This window comes from Engystomops pustulosus, chromosome 6 (assembly GCF_040894005.1).
Source record: "Engystomops pustulosus chromosome 6, aEngPut4.maternal, whole genome shotgun sequence".
Taxonomy (NCBI): domain Eukaryota; kingdom Metazoa; phylum Chordata; class Amphibia; order Anura; family Leptodactylidae; genus Engystomops; species Engystomops pustulosus.
The window spans coordinates 172,460,809-172,476,970 of record NC_092416.1 but is presented as its reverse complement, the minus strand read 5'-3'; the positions used below and the strand labels follow the sequence as shown (position 1 = coordinate 172,476,970).

Sequence of the window (16,162 nt, the reverse complement as noted above, 5' to 3'; positions counted from 1 at the left end):
TAAATTTTGAGGTGTTTATGTTTGGGATAGTTGTGAGTAGGAATGTGAAAGTAAGACTGTTGTGGCTAATGATGGCATGTGTGAAAGAAGCATTGTGGAATATGAGGTGTGTGTATGTTTTTAGAAGGAAGAATGTGTCGGTAAGTGATTGTATGAGAGTGATTTTGGGGAAAATGTATTTATGTTATTTATGGGATGGGAAGAGGGGGGCTGATGCGGAGGGGATTTGGAAAGTAAAGAAGTGGATGGATTTTGTGTCTTTGGAATGATGATTGTTATTTTTGTGATGTATATATGTAAATATTTTTTCTTTGGAAAGTATTAAATATGCCGGCATGATGTGATGGTCATGAAGAGATATGTATCAGAAGGATATTTCATGATTGACCGAACTGAGATGGCATAAAAAAAAAAAAAAAAAAAAAAAAAAAAAAAAAAAAAATCTGTTCTTATCAGTTTAATATCTGATACGTCCCCTATCTGGGGACCATATATTAAATGGATTTTTGGAACAGGGAGATGGAAAAAGAGCTTGCTCTGTCCACTCCACGCATTGACCTGGTATTGCAGTACCTCCAGGACCGGTGCACCCCTTCTTAACTTGGTGAAAAAGATAGAGAAATAAATAAATAGCAAAACTTTGGAAAAGGGAAAAGAAATGGAGCCGAAGTTTGCAATGTGACGTCGACGACGCTCTTGTGCTTTGTCGCCTACTCAGGTGTGTTGTGTGCTGTGTCTTTTGCAGGAGGAACAAAGGCTTCTCACTAATTGATTAATGAGGTGCTAAATGGGCCCGACCCGGAACAAAGGGGGAAAAAAAAAGGAAAAATAAAAGTGACCTAATCGGCGGCCTAATTAATTGGAGCTAATTGGATCATGATTAGTCTGGAGCCGGCCGTCTACTTGAATCGAAGACACCTGCAGGTTGAGATTTGGCTTCCTCCTCCACTGCTGGCAGTCACAGTCTGAGAAGGTGCGAACGAGCGAAGGTAAGCTGTAGCTATCGGCGTGTGCTGGAGCGAACGTGCTTGTCCCCTCACACCATCCAGCGGCTGGCTGTGTCAAGAGAAAGGAAAAGTGATCTCTGAGCCGTCAGGCAGGCAGTTGGTCAGACCAACTTGACAAAAGAGTTGTTGTGAGGAGGGTGTAGCGGCGGGGGGGCGGCTGGCAGATGAAGTGCAGACGCCCGCTCGCTCGGCCCCCCTGCTGCTTTGCGGGGGAGGTGCCTGTTGGGGGCGGTCCTATGCAGATTAATTGTCCCCACGCAGAGGACTGTGTGACTTGCAGAGTCGGTTTTTCGCCTCCTGGCGGTGTCTCCTCTCCGTGAGCAGTGCTGAGAGTTCTGAAGGGGGCCCGGTCTGGGCGAGCTATGGTCGGTATCGCTTCTCGGCCTTTTGGCTAAGTATAGTGATATACTTGGTCAAGAGGTTTTTGCTTTTGCAGGTGCCTGGCAACCCCACCCCTCGGCCTTCGGACATCGCCCTTCATTGGGCTTAAGTCCGTTGCTGCTATAGGGGGGTGGGCCCACTGCCAGGTAGAGTAGCGATCCCCTTTTACCCACGGAAGGCCTTCGGGCCGAGTGGGAGCCATAGCGTTAGTTACCGTTAGTGTAACGAGGCTAATTTCATCACCATGGATGATCCCGAGGAAGTGCCATCTTATGCCCGGATCCGGAACACCGTTCGGTTGATTATTCCCGAAAATATGAAGACCTTTACATGCAAATACCTAGTAGAAGAAATCCTAGGAAAAGTTTATAATATCCAGAAATCGGAAATCCTGGCGATCCAAGACTACCCGAAGAGACGTATTTATGATATCACTTTTGAGCGGCTAGGCGTCTTCCAGGATTTTGTTGTAAGAATCCCCCAAAAAAGTAATGACAAAAGGGTGCAAGGTATGAAATTTTATGAGCATGTAGTCGAAGACGTAAAAATTATGGTTGTCAAGATGTATTGCCCCTTTACTTCCTACCTCGAGTTATTACCATTTTTAGGTCCCAAGTTCAAAAGTTGCAAGTTTATTGGAAAAATCTTGAATGATGGGGGTGTATGGACATCGAAATACAGATTTTCTGTTGTTTTAAAACGCAATTCAGGAGGGTACGAATGGCCCCCTGGACGTTTTAAATTGGGGACCAAAACGGGGGATATTTTTATCAGTGGGATGCCGGATTATTGCCGCAAGTGCCGGACCCATGGCCATATGACAAACTCCTGCGGCCAGCCCTGCGGGAAGTGCGGCAGTTCTGAACATCCGTCCAATGAGTGTCACACTTCTAGAAACTGTGCTAATTGTGGTCTGTTTGGTCATTTCTCTGCAGATTGCCCGAATAAAGAACCTGAGCAGGCGCCGAGCGGTCCATCCAGGTCGGAGGATCAAGAAGCTCAACCCCAGGACCCGACTAGGGAGAAAGAGGAGGAGGAGATGGAGACGAATGAGGCCTCAGAGGGCGGCGAACCGTTTGTGAGTGCCCAGAGGAGTAAGAAAAGGAGGGGCAGTGGCCAAGGGCGTGGGAGAAACCCTCGTAAGGGGGTGCCGGCCGTTGCCGGAGATGGCACTGTGCCCTCCGCCTCTGGTGCCTCACGGGGTCGTACCGCAGCGGCTGCGGAGGACCCAGGTGGCACGGAGGAGGCAAAAAGACGGAGGTCCTACTCGGAGGTGACGCAGGGAAGGAGCGGGGTTCCTCCCAGGGGCACTGCGCATCTTGTGGTGGCGGTGCCACCTTCTCCTGTTCAGGAGAATGAAGCAGACCCTGGAGGGCTCCGTGTCCCAGAGACGTTGGCCCCTCAGGAGTCTGACCCTCTTATAACCCCGGCTCAGCATTCGGGAGCCGGGGTCAGTGTACTCCAGGCGGCACTGGAAGAGAGTATGGAGCAGTTTGGTGTACTGCCAATGTCGGGCATTTGGAATAGGCTCGAGAACCAAGACCCTAGCCTCTGTGCCACCAATGCGGAAAAATATGAGGATGCTCAGAATTTGAGTGACTCCTCCTCCTCGAATACGATGCAGACGGTCGGGTCCGCTGGCAGGATGGATGGGGAGACGCCGAGCGAGTCCTCCGATGGGATGGACTAAGACTGCTCCAGGTAAAGAGACCAAACAGACCTTTCATTTTTATGAATGGCTGAGCTGGAGGGCGTTACTTTTAATGTTAGAAGTGTGCACTCCAAGATACGTAGAACTGCCGTTTTTAACTTTCTCTCTGCTTTTACCGCCTCTGTCCTCTTCCTGCAGGAGTGTTGCATCCCGCACCGCACGGAGTACCGTAAGTACGAGAGAGATTGGAAATTTGGTCCGTCCGTGTGGTCGGGATCAAATGAGTCAGGGGCCGCAGGAGTGGCCATTTTATTTAAGGGAAATGTTTTTATCGATGCTATTAATGAAATTTTACCCGGGAGAATTTTATTGGTCAAAGCAATTATTAATGGGATAAAATGGCAACTTTTAAATTTTTATGGGTCAGTTGATAAGAATGAAAGAACCAGAATGCTAGAGATTTTACCGCTGTTTTTAAACGATTCTGTACCTCTTTTATTAGCAGGGGATTTTAACTGTATTTTAAAAGGGGAACGCCGGTTCTCCAACGCGACCAGTAGGAACTATGATAAGACGTCAGGTATTTTAAAAGACATTGTCACCGATTTTAAACTGAATGATGTTTTTATGAAATGTAACCCTGATGTTCCTGCAGAGGCCGGCGTAACCTGGAGTAATGTAAATTGCAGTTCTAGAATCGATTTTATCTTTAGCTCTTATCAGGTGTTGCCTTTTAGTTGTGCTCTTAATGTGAATATTTTATCTGACCATAAGTTATTGTTGTTTAAAGTAAAATGTAATGATTTTATATCTTCTCCCAAAAAAGCATGGAAACTCAACATTTCTCTTTTAGAAGATCCGCATATTTTATCTGATTTTATTACCTTTTATAAGTTTTATCGAAGAGCAAAAAGCCCAAGAATATCTATGGTGCGCTGGTGGGGGATGATGAAGGGGAAGGTGAGAGTCTTCTTCCAGCGTGCCGGGGCTAGAAAACAAGAAGAGAAGAAAGCTTTTTATGATAATCTAAACACCAAGCTACAAACCCTTTTAAAATTCAGGAATCAGGGTATCCAAGTGAATGAGGAAATAGCTGATCTGCACCGAAAGATAACTAAGTGTCTGGTGCAGAGAGGCAAAGAAATAATTTTTCGGTCCAAGATAAAACACTTGGAGGAGGACGAAACGTGTTCCCGGTTCTTTTTCAAAAAGATCACGGAGAAACGTACCCTGATTCCTGAAATAGATGGAGAAAAAAACATAGAAGGGATTTTAGAAAAGGTTTATAGTTTTTATGCGGATCTTTTTAATGTTAAAAAAGTTGACAATGATTTTATACGTGACTCATTGAAGGAGATTGATTGTTTTTTAGATCCTGTCTCCCAGTCTTTTTTATCACAGGAAGTGTCAGAACAGGAGATTTTAGAGACGGTAAGAAGTTTTAAAAAAGGCAAAGTGCCTGGACCCGATGGTATACCTATTGAATTTTATGTCACTTTTTATGGAATTTTAAAAGACGATCTTTTTTCTGTTTTTAGTGACCTTTTTAAATCCAAAACTCTCCCGGGGTCCTGGAAGAAGGGCGAGGTGTCACTATTATACAAAAAGGGCGACAAAAGTGACATCCGCAATTGGAGGCCTATCACGCTCCTGAATTGCGATTATAAAATCATGGCAAAGATATGTGCGAACCGGCTAAAGAGCGTGGTAGGCCAGGTGGTACACAGCAACCAGGTCTGCGGGATTCCCGGGAGGAGTGTATGGGACAACCTGAATCTAATAAAAGATGCAATCAATGATGTGAAGGACAGAGGCGGCAAACTGGCAGTTTTATCCATTGATTTCGAAAAAGCTTTTGATAGGGTGTCCCATTTTTATCTTTTTAAAGTTTTGGAGAAGATGGGTATACCGGAGGGATTTTTAATGTCTCTTAAAGCGTTTTATCAAGACTGTTCGAGCAAGATCCTTGTAAATGGTTTTAAAACACAGGACGTCATTTTAAGATCGGGAGTGAAGCAGGGGTGTCCCTTGTCCCCACTGCTTTTTATATGCGCAATCGAGCCTCTTTTATGTGTGTTGCGGAAAGACAAACAGATCAGAGGAGTCCCCCTGCCGGGTGGAGGGGGACTGGAGGCCAAGGCAGTGGGGTACATGGATGACGTGACGGTTTTATGCAGGGACGCCCCCTCACTCCAGAAGACCTTGAAGCAAATTAATTTTTTCTGTTGCGCATCAGGTTTTAAGGTAAATTTTAGTAAAAGCAGTATTTTAAATGTGGGAGATATGCTTTTATACGACGTTCCTGTGCCTGTGTCTGACACTGTTAAAATTTTAGGAGTCTCCTTCAATGAGGTCAACGATGGACTTTTTAGCTGGGACTTGGTATCGCAGAAGGTCAATCAAAAAATCTGTATGTGGAATATGCGTAAACTGTCGATGGAGGGGAAAATTTTAATAATCAAGATGGTTTTATTGCCAATTTTCTTGTTTTTAAGTATGGTTTTCCCCCCAACTGAACGTACTTTTAAATATATTAATCGAACATGTTTTGCTTTCTTTTGGGGCTCGCGTATGGAAAAACTGAGGAGGGAGATCGTGATGAAGCCCAGGTCACACGGTGGTAAAGGTTTCCCAGATATTAAGGCTTTTTTATCGATAAAATTCTTCTGTTTTTGTTTTAGTAGCCTTTTTAAATCTCACTATTGGTCTTATTTTATACGTTTTAATACCGGGTATTTTATGCGCAGACAGGGGTGGTTCGAGACAGTTTTAAATTCCCCTTATGCTTTTAACTTACCTGGGTCGTATAAGATTTTAGAGAAAGTAGTGAGTGTTTTTAACTTATCTGGGAAAAATGTTCAAGAACTCCAAAATAATAAAAGACTTATTAAAGATTATACTGAAAATGTTTTAATAGCCCCCATACAGAATTTTAGAGAGGAGAGATGCAAAGTAATTTGGAAAAATGTTAACGCTAAATACCTTTTTAATCCACAGAAAGATCTTGCTTGGAGTGCCGCCCACGAGTGTCTTCCATGTCGGGCATTCCAGCACCGGAGAGGATTCGCCAGCTCAGCCATATGCCCAAGAAACAACTGCAGAGAAGAGGAGTCATCAACACATTTATTATGGGATTGCGTATTTGCACAACAAGTATGGACTATGTTTTTACCTATCATGAGAAAAATAACAGGAATCGCCACAATCAGCCAAAAAGGAGTCCTCTTCGGGGAGCTGGAGTGCCCATCAAGATCACAAGCAATAATGGCATGGAAGATCACTAATTCTATCAAAATCGCGTTGTGGGCGGCACGGAACATTTTAGTTTTTAAGAATGACATTTTAACTGTGCAAGATGTAATAAAGCTTGGTTTTAAAGAGATGTACGATTATTACCTTTTAGACAAAAAGCTCTCTCCTGTTTTATGTCGTAAATGGTTTTTAAGCGAATGGAGTTCTGTTACTTGATTGACCTGTAAGCGATACCATGTTCTTTTTAAGAATATTGTGATTTTTCGTAATTTTATCTGTCTAATGTTTGTAAATTGATTTTATAACTAAATAAAGTTTTACCCCCCTCGGGTAGAGGTTGCGGGTAGTCAACTTAAAAAAAATCTGTTCTTATCAGTTTAATATCTGATACGTCCCCTATCTGGGGACCATATATTAAATGGATTTTTGGAACAGGGAGATGGAAAAAGAGCTTGCTCTGTCCACTCCACGCATTGACCTGGTATTGCAGTACCTCCAGGACCGGTGCACCCCTTCTTAACTTGGTGAAAAAGATAGAGAAATAAATAAATAGCAAAACTTTGGAAAAGGGAAAAGAAATGGAGCCGAAGTTTGCAATGTGACGTCGACGACGCTCTTGTGCTTTGTCGCCTACTCAGGTGTGTTGTGTGCTGTGTCTTTTGCAGGAGGAACAAAGGCTTCTCACTAATTGATTAATGAGGTGCTAAATGGGCCCGACCCGGAACAAAGGGGGAAAAAAAAAGGAAAAATAAAAGTGACCTAATCGGCGGCCTAATTAATTGGAGCTAATTGGATCATGATTAGTCTGGAGCCGGCCGTCTACTTGAATCGAAGACACCTGCAGGTTGAGATTTGGCTTCCTCCTCCACTGCTGGCAGTCACAGTCTGAGAAGGTGCGAACGAGCGAAGGTAAGCTGTAGCTATCGGCGTGTGCTGGAGCGAACGTGCTTGTCCCCTCACACCATCCAGCGGCTGGCTGTGTCAAGAGAAAGGAAAAGTGATCTCTGAGCCGTCAGGCAGGCAGTTGGTCAGACCAACTTGACAAAAGAGTTGTTGTGAGGAGGGTGTAGCGGCGGGGGGGCGGCTGGCAGATGAAGTGCAGACGCCCGCTCGCTCGGCCCCCCTGCTGCTTTGCGGGGGAGGTGCCTGTTGGGGGCGGTCCTATGCAGATTAATTGTCCCCACGCAGAGGACTGTGTGACTTGCAGAGTCGGTTTTTCGCCTCCTGGCGGTGTCTCCTCTCCGTGAGCAGTGCTGAGAGTTCTGAAGGGGGCCCGGTCTGGGCGAGCTATGGTCGGTATCGCTTCTCGGCCTTTTGGCTAGACCAAGTGTGGTTGCCTTGTGGTTTCCGTGTGAGGTTTAGTCATTTGGTGTTTGTGGGTGCTCTCTCATCTCGGCCTTGGGAGGATCGGTTTTGGTTTTATTACCGGACCTAAACCTCCCTTGCTGCTATTTGGGGTGGGGGAAATAGTCCCTAAACAACGGGAAGAGATCAAGTGTCGCACCTGTAGTGGGTGTTTTTCCTCTTAGGTCTGGGATTTCGGTTGCTGGCGTGAGCGGAGTCCTGGGTCGTCTTCGGTGGAGCCGTGGATCCTGAGGCGAAGGAGGAGGAGACGAATCCAACGTCGAGGGGGAAACATATTCACCGGAGGAGAGGAACCTTTGCGTGACCGTTGCCTGTCGCTTACCTTAGAGGAGGAAAGAAGAAGGAGTTATTCTTTTTTTATTATTTTTCTTTTTTTACATCATCCGCAAAGATGGAAGATGGTCAAGACTTTCCTGGAGATAATGATCCAGGAAGAAGGCCTGATTTTTTTTCTGAGTTTTTTCCTTTAAAGGACACTATTCGGTTTTTCATAGAGAGAGATCAGCGTGATACAAAAAACGCGGATTGGATCTTTAGAAACATTTTGTCTCCCATTTTTAAGTTGAAAAGGGAAGATTTTTTTTGTGTTCAGACTTTTTATAATAAAGGTGTCCTGGATGTAACGTTGGAGGACAACGCGAGATGTGAAAGGGCGTACAAACTCTATGAAACAAATAGAGATTTGGATGTTTTTGTTGGCCTAAAAGTAAGGCCACTTTTTCAATTAAATTATAAGTTATTAACTATTTCTTTTCAAAACCCTTTTGTTACAGATTGTGAGGTGGAGGCTTTCCTTCTTCAATACTGTTCCTATTTGAAGTTTAGAAACCTGGGACGGACAGGATTCGGGGCATGGAATGGTAAGAGGGTTTACTCTGTCAAATTTAAAGAAGACCCGAATGAACCTGGGGGCATAAAGAGGCCGGCTCCTATTGTTTTCGTTAATCGGAATAGGGGTACTGTTTTTTTTTCTTTAATGCCCCCATACTGTTTTGAATGTCGTGCTTATGGACATTCTGTGGTGACATGTCGGATCTGCAAGGAATGTGCGGGTCCGACACATCAAGAAAGTGAGTGTCCTAGGAAAAAAAAAGAGGGAGAGAATGGTAAGGATGAAGAACGTCAATCTGACCAAAGCAAAGAAAGTGAGAAAGGAGAAGTGGTGGATGAAAATGTAGAAAAACAGCCTGAGGGAGAAAGAGAGGAGAAGGCTGATGAGAATGTTGGTTTTGAAAGTAAAAAGAAAAAGAGGAAAAAAAGTAAAAAAGTGAAAAATGTGGTATCTGGTAGTGAAGAAAGCCAGGATGAGGAAGGTGTGGAAGATACTGGAGTGGAAGATGCTGGAGTATCTGTGCCAGAGACTGTGTTGTCATCTGGATCTGGTATGGAAAAAATGGATAGTTCAAAAACTCTTAAGAGAGGTGCAGAAACAAATGAAGAAAAAGAGGATGAAGTAAAGAAATCTGCAATTGAAGTAATGTTTGGGCCCATAAGCCCAGACTCCTTTTCATCTACAGATTTACAGATAAATTTGGATCTATCTGATATTGCTGATTCCATTAGTGATTATGGATGAAGGAGTTTAAAGCCATATCCTTGAATGTTCAAGGATTTAATAACAAAAGGAAACGTAATGCTTTTTATGAGTGGCTAAAACTTGAAGATGTTGATTTTTGTTTTTTACAAGAATGCAATATTAGGAAAGGAGTAGATTATTCTTTTCTTTTAAATGGTTGGAATGGATACGGTCTTTTCTCTGGAGCTAATGAAGTTAAAAGTGATGGCATTGGTTTTTTGTGTAATGCATCTTGGGAGATAGTAAATTTTAAGGAGATCTACCCAGGAAGAATTTTGTTAGTTGAGGTTAAAAAAGAGAATTTTAAGATGAAATGTTTTTGCATTTATGCGTATTGTGAGAAAGCAAAGAGAATAGAACTATTTGAATTTTTAAAATTATTTATGGACGGAACGTGTCCAATTCTAATTGGTGGTGATTTTAATTGTCATGTTGATATGGATCTTAAAAGAGATAGATCGGTAAAAATTTTGAAAGATATGGTCTCAATTTTTAGTTTACAGGACATATGGGTAGAATGTGGAAAAAAAGATAGTGAGAGGATAACTTGGAGGAATTCGTTCAGTGAATCTAGAGTGGATTACTTCTTTTGTTCAGTAGGTTTTAAGTGTGTTTCCTTTAGTTCAAATTTAAACGGTTTTTCAGATCACAATTTTATTAGATGTGTTGTTTCTTGTGGTTCAGAAAGTTTTATGGAAAAAAAGTCTACCCATTGGAAGTTAAATACCAATATTCTAGAGGATATGAAACTTAAAGATGAATTTGGGTGTTTTTATCAAAAAATTGTTCAAAAGAAAAATAATTTTAATTCTATTTTAAGGTGGTGGGATTTTTTTAAAGAGGAAACCAAAAAGTTTTTGTTGAAGTATAGCAAAAAAAGGAGTCAAGAAAAGAAGAAATTTTATGATAAATTGTTTGCGAGGTTACAGGTTTTATATGTTTTTAAAGAAATAGGTGAAGCAAGTGAAAATGAGATCCAAGAAGTAAAGGAAGAAATTAAAAAGGTTTTAGACGATAGAGGGAAAGAATTGATTTTTAATTCAAAAGTGGAATTTTATGAAAAAAATGAGAAGTGTTCTAATTATTTTTTTAAGAGATTAACTAATAAGAAAGATTACATTAAAAAATTAGATGGCGTAAGTGGGTTAAAGGAGAAATTAAAAATAGCAGAAGATTTTTATTCCCTTTTGTTTTCAGAGAAGAATTGTGATAATTCCCTTAAAAACTTTTTTATCGGTATTTTGGAATCTGTCTTTAGCAATGCTGATAGGAGTATCTTATCTGAGAAATTATTAAAAGAAGAAGTTTTTAGTGTTATTAATGGTCTTTCAGTTAGGAAAACTCCAGGTATGGATGGTCTTCCGATAGAATTTTACAAATGTTTTTGGGATCTTATTAGTGATGATTTTTTACTTGTTTTAGTGGAAGTTTTTAATTCATACATATTACCTGAATCTTGGCTCGAAGGATTGATTATTTTATTGTTTAAGAAAGGCGATAAAGAGAAACTAGCCAATTGGAGACCTATTACATTATTAAACTCTGATTACAAAATATTCGCAAAGATTCTTGCCGATAGACTGAAGAAAGTAATTAGTAATGTAATTGGGATCGACCAAACGTGTGCTGTCCCTGGTCGTAGAATTTCTGACGCTTTGTTTTTAGTTAGAGATATTTTATATGATTTTAATGATAGGGGACGTGGATTGGCGCTGATTTCCTGCGATTTTGAAAAGGCATACGATAGAGTTGCCCATGTGTTCTTATTTGAAGTTTTAAGAAAATTAGGTTGTCCTGTAAGTTTCATAAAACAGATTGAGAGTCTATATAATAACTGTACTAGTAAAGTTTCTATTAATGGTTTTTTTACAAATGCTATAAGTCTTAAATGTGGTGTTAAGCAAGGTTGCCCGTTGTCCCCAATTCTTTTTATTTGTGTTTTAGAACCGTTACTGCAAGCTTTTAGATGGGATAAGGTGATTAGGGGTGTTTTTATTCCAGGTAATAATAATATTCCTGTGAAAGCAATCGCATATATGGATGATGTAACGGTGTTGGCGGAGGATATGCCTAGTTTTAATCGAATTGTGAGGACTCTTAATATGTTTTGTAGTGCATCCGGCTTTAAGTTAAATTATGATAAGACTAATGTGCTTTTAATAGGTAACTTTAAATTAAGTACTGATTGTTGTTTTAAAATAGTAAATGAGTTGAAAATTTTAGGTATCTTTTTTTCCAGTAATGGTGGTAGTATTAAAAATTGGGAGTCTCTGTTGGAGAGAGTTAGGAAAAAAATAGATTTTTGGAAAACAAGGCTTTTAACTTTAGAAGGGAAAATTTTAATTATAAAACAGGTCTTAATGCCAATTATTTTATATGTATCTTTAATCTTTTTACCCCCGGATAGATATTTAAGAAAAATTGTTAAATTATGTTTTTATTTTCTTTGGAATAGTAAAATGGAGAGAATAAAAAGAGATGTACTTACCAGGAGAAAAGAAAAAGGAGGTAAAAATTGTCCGGATATTAAGAGGTTCTTATACTTAAAATATTTGGCTTATGTTGTGTCAATTTTAAAAGGTCCAGAGTCTAATTTAAAAAATATGGTCACGTATAATTGTGGGTATTTTATTAAAAAATATAATTGGTTTCTAGTATCATTAAAGAAGCCCATTAGGGGTGTACCGGCAAAAGATTACATTGTTTTAAAACGCATTTTAGAGATATACAGTTTGGAACAGTTGGATTTTAATGTTTTATCGGACCATAGGAAAATATTGAAATTTGTAGAGGAAAAAGAGTGTTACGTACCTATTAAAAATTTTAGTGAATCTAGATTAAAAGAAATATGGGGTAACATGTGTTTTAATGAATTGACAAATGAAATGAAAGACTTAATATGGATGTTAGTAAACGATTGTCTTACAACACGTGAGTTTCAATATAGAAGAGGTCTAAGAAGAAATGATTTTTGTCCGAGAACAAGTTGTGGTGATTGTGAAAATCCAATGCATTTAATGTGGAATTGTACTTTTGCACAAAAGGTTTGGAGGAGAGTAAGTATTTTAATTTCTTTTATAAGTGACCTAAGACTTTTAGAATTTGATACTCTGTTTTATGGAATAGGGATTAAAAAGGAAAATTTTAGAGTTTTATGGATATTATTTTCATGTACAAAGTTAGCCTTGTGGAAAACGAGATGTATTTTAATTCTAAAAAAAGAAGAAATATCTGAAGTTGAATGTATGAAATTATGTCTCAATTATTTATATTTATTTTTCTGGAAAGATAGAATGCATTTAGGAGAAGAAGAAGCTGAAAGAATATGGAAACAGAGGTTATGGGGTAAAACAATTAAGAATGTTTAATATGTATGTACTTACCTATTTTTTTTGGCTTATGATCTCAATTCGATGATGACTTGTCTTGATAACCTATAAAAAAATAACAATACATTTTTTTACTGTTGTGTTGTTCAAGACTTGTATACTGAGAATTGAAAAAGAAGAAAAAAAAAAAAAAAAAAAAAAAAAAAAAAATCTGTTCTTATCAGTTTAATATCTGATACGTCCCCTATCTGGGGACCATATATTAAATGGATTTTTGGAACAGGGAGATGGAAAAAGAGCTTGCTCTGTCCACTCCACGCATTGACCTGGTATTGCAGTACCTCCAGGACCGGTGCACCCCTTCTTAACTTGGTGAAAAAGATAGAGAAATAAATAAATAGCAAAACTTTGGAAAAGGGAAAAGAAATGGAGCCGAAGTTTGCAATGTGACGTCGACGACGCTCTTGTGCTTTGTCGCCTACTCAGGTGTGTTGTGTGCTGTGTCTTTTGCAGGAGGAACAAAGGCTTCTCACTAATTGATTAATGAGGTGCTAAATGGGCCCGACCCGGAACAAAGGGGGGAAAAAAAAGGAAAAATAAAAGTGACCTAATCGGCGGCCTAATTAATTGGAGCTAATTGGATCATGATTAGTCTGGAGCCGGCCGTCTACTTGAATCGAAGACACCTGCAGGTTGAGATTTGGCTTCCTCCTCCACTGCTGGCAGTCACAGTCTGAGAAGGTGCGAACGAGCGAAGGTAAGCTGTAGCTATCGGCGTGTGCTGGAGCGAACGTGCTTGTCCCCTCACACCATCCAGCGGCTGGCTGTGTCAAGAGAAAGGAAAAGTGATCTCTGAGCCGTCAGGCAGGCAGTTGGTCAGACCAACTTGACAAAAGAGTTGTTGTGAGGAGGGTGTAGCGGCGGGGGGGCGGCTGGCAGATGAAGTGCAGACGCCCGCTCGCTCGGCCCCCCTGCTGCTTTGCGGGGGAGGTGCCTGTTGGGGGCGGTCCTATGCAGATTAATTGTCCCCACGCAGAGGACTGTGTGACTTGCAGAGTCGGTTTTTCGCCTCCTGGCGGTGTCTCCTCTCCGTGAGCAGTGCTGAGAGTTCTGAAGGGGGCCCGGTCTGGGCGAGCTATGGTCGGTATCGCTTCTCGGCCTTTTGGCTAAGATCAAGTGTGTATCTGTTCTATCAGAGAGACTTGGTCTGGCCTGTGCACACCAGGGTTTCCTTGCAAGGAGCCCTGTGTGTGGAAGCGAAAAAGAGTGTGTGGGTTCAGGATTTCTCCCAAGATATACTCTGAGGATTATCCCCAGGATTAACCCATCGCATGCAGGATGGCGTCCAACAGCGCGGACAGCACCATCCGGATCCAGGTGAAGCCTGAATTTATCGCCACCATTGGGCTGAAGGAAATAATAGAAGAGCTATGCGGTAAAGTATGCAAATTACAGCCTCAGGAAATTGAAAGTCTGCAGGATTTCCCCAGTCAGGGAACCTATGACATTGAGCTGCAAGACTCTGATTTTTGTATGGCTGCCATTGACAAACTGGCAGAGTCTAATGCCCCTATAATGGCCTGCGTGCAGGTAGTGCCGTTGTTTAAACAAACTAAAAGACCCCTTATAGTACACATGTACAACACCAAGCTGGATGTGGGGCTCATAAGAGCTTATCTGCGGCAGTTTTGCGAGACTGTGGAAGGAGGAGACAAAATGCGAAACAAATGGGGCATATACAATGGGAAGAGGCGCTTCCTTGTAGTCTTTAAAAAAGACAATATGGAGTTTAGTGGTTTCAGGTGCCCTCCTGCCACCTTCTCTATAGGTGGGGAGAGGGGATTTTGTTTTTTCAGAGGGCAGCCTGAATTCTGTCGCAACTGCAGAAAATATGGGCACACCAAGGAAACCTGTGATGCAGGGGTGGTGTGCAAGATGTGTGGAGGAAAGTCGCATGGTGGGGGACCGTGCCCCTTTAAAACTTGTGACATGTGTGGAGAGAGGGGGCATGTCGCCAGGCAGTGCCCAAATTTTGGTTTTTTATTTGATAAGCCTAAAAGTTATGCTGCTGCTGCTGCTGCTGCAGTTAGTAGAAGAGGAGCAGCCAGGAGAGCAGCAGAAGGGGCTAATATGTCTATAAATGTGCCTGTCTCTGAAATGGCAGCGCCCGCTGCAGGTGCCCATATGGTGGGTGAGGTTGTGCCCGAGGTGGCATCTGATGCAGGGGGTCCCTCTGACTCCCCTAATGATTGTATGCAATTTAATACGATAGAAATGTCTGTTTCAGAAAGTGTTAAAAAAGATGATGATACTGTGGTGTCTGATCACACCAACACACAGGTGTCAGTAACGAGCCTGCAGCCTGAGGAGATGGAGGCCATGGTGCAGGAGAGCTCAGGTGTGCAGGAGGAGGTGGAGGAGGGAGGAGCCAGCCTTCCAGCATGGGAGGAGCTCAGAGTGACTCTGATGATTGGCTGACACCTGCCCAGAGGAGTGGGAGGAGAGGCTCTGGCACAGGTGGTTCCCAGCGTATTATAATTAAAAGGGCCAAGTTTGAACATAGTAACCCTTTTGCAGTCCTCCAGATAGAGGAGCTGCCCCAATCCTCAGGGGACTGGAGTGAGGTATCCTCTCCCAGTTCGCCTGTCACAAAATCCAAAGTTAATAAAAACGAATGTAAAGCAAGGGGAAAATACAAACAAAAAAATAACGATGATGATGGGTCCAGTTAATTTTCCCCACCAGTTACTTATTATGAGTCTGATATTTGCCACCTTAAATGTTAGGAGCATCAGCAATTTATACAGGAGAGCTGCTGTCTTAGACATACTGAAGAGTTACCCGGCTGATATCATTTGTCTCCAGGAATGCGCCCTATGCGTAGCCCCTGGAAATTCTGAATGGTCTGCAGGACCCTCCTATTGGTCTGTAGACAATACAAATAGGAATAATGGTATAGGTTTCCTAATAAAAAATCCTAATATCTACACCCATGACTTTAGAGTCCTAGAACCGGGCAGGTTAGCTGTCCTGGAAGTCTCCTATAATTCCACCAGATGGAGACTCTTTAACACCTATGCCCCTGCCGAAAAAAGGGAAAGAGTTAATTTTCTAGAAAATCTAAAATTGCATATAATAGGAAGGATGCCCACCATTGTAGCAGGAGATTTTAATTGTATCAGAAAAGGTTCTGATAGGCTGAGTGACTCGTCTTCTGGCACAGACGCGTCATCTGCTGTGCTTAACCAGCTTATTCAGGACCTGAGGTTTACAGATGTGGCTGAGAATATGTCTGGTGATAACAAATTTACTTTTATTTCAGAGAGTGGGAAATGCAAATCCCGCATTGATTTTATTTTATTTTCAGAAGGTCTCTGTCCAGGGTCCTGTAAGGTGGAGCCTGTGGTGTTCTCTGATCACAGGATTCTGTCAGTGGAAGTGGTGCTGCAGGATTCGCTGTTATTTGGCAGAGGTGTATGGAAGGCCAATAGCAGCTTACTGACATCTCCTGTAGTACTACAAGAACTAGAACGGCTATTTAACCTCTGTGTTGCTAAACAATTTTTATTTTCAGACTTACTCTCCTGGTGGGATGATACTA

The 16,162-nt window shown here is 41.8% G+C and overlaps 1 long non-coding RNA gene, 2 other non-coding genes and 1 pseudogene across 3 annotated transcripts in view; all 4 read left to right on the top strand.

Moving 5' to 3' along the window:
* LOC140065038 (uncharacterized) overlaps positions 1-16,162 on the top strand; it is a 57,056-nt gene that overhangs the window by 37,549 nt on the left and 3,345 nt on the right. The gene's annotated exons all lie outside the window — the stretch shown is intronic.
* On the top strand, positions 398-595 carry LOC140066335 (U2 spliceosomal RNA). Its single transcript, XR_011848218.1, has one exon. It is a non-coding gene; the product is annotated as a U2 spliceosomal RNA (small nuclear RNA).
* LOC140066319 (U2 spliceosomal RNA) lies at positions 6,622-6,806 on the top strand. Its single transcript, XR_011848211.1, has one exon. It is a non-coding gene; the product is annotated as a U2 spliceosomal RNA (small nuclear RNA).
* Positions 12,683-12,924, top strand: LOC140066322 (U2 spliceosomal RNA; annotated as a pseudogene).